General features: G+C 62.7%; 1 protein-coding gene across 11 annotated transcripts in view; it reads left to right on the plus strand.

Moving 5' to 3' along the window:
- The first annotated feature begins 6 nt into the window (after window positions 1-6).
- ZNF407 (zinc finger protein 407) overlaps window positions 7-534 on the plus strand; it is a 384,238-nt gene continuing 383,710 nt past the window's right edge. For all 11 annotated transcript variants that reach the window (XR_001361154.1, XR_001361156.1, XR_001361155.1 and 8 more), the window contains exon 1: window positions 7-493. The gene's annotated coding sequence lies outside the window, so the exon portion shown is untranslated. The remainder of the gene's footprint in view (window positions 494-534) is intronic.

Below are 534 nucleotides of genomic sequence, written 5' to 3' on the forward strand. Positions count from 1 at the left end.
GGCGGCGAGGGGGTTGGAGGAGGGAGGGGACGCGGAGGCAGAGTCGCACGGGAGGAACCCGCTCACGGACCTTCTAAGTCCCAGGTTGCCCACCCCGGCCGACACCGCCAGCTTCCCAGCCGGACCACGGTCTCTCCTTTAGACTGACTCCCTCGGCTTTCCGTTTTCTCTAGGGGAGGGGTGGGACTTCCGGCTTCATCTCCGAGCGACTTCCGGCAGGAGATGATGTACCGAAAACAAGACGGCACACGGACCCGTTGGCCATTCGAGGCAAAGAAAAAGGGTACTTGGAGTGGGTTTTACTAAACCGGTCCCGAGATCCTGTATTTTGGCTGTAGCGTCCGGCGGTCGGTTCACGACGGAGTTGTCCAGGGAGCCGCCGGAAGTCGCTCAACGGAAAGGCAGGATGTCCCGCCCCTTCCTCCCAGAGGGAAGACGGTGAGCCGGAGGAGTCAGTCGTAGGGGCAGCAGGAGCGATCCTGTCGACAAACAGGTAAGTTACTGTCCGGCCGGGGCGGGGGGTTTGGAGGCGGG

The sequence above is a fragment of the Myotis brandtii genome, unplaced genomic scaffold, assembly GCF_000412655.1.
Source record: "Myotis brandtii unplaced genomic scaffold, ASM41265v1 scaffold154, whole genome shotgun sequence".
NCBI classification, from domain to species: Eukaryota; Metazoa; Chordata; class Mammalia; order Chiroptera; family Vespertilionidae; genus Myotis; species Myotis brandtii.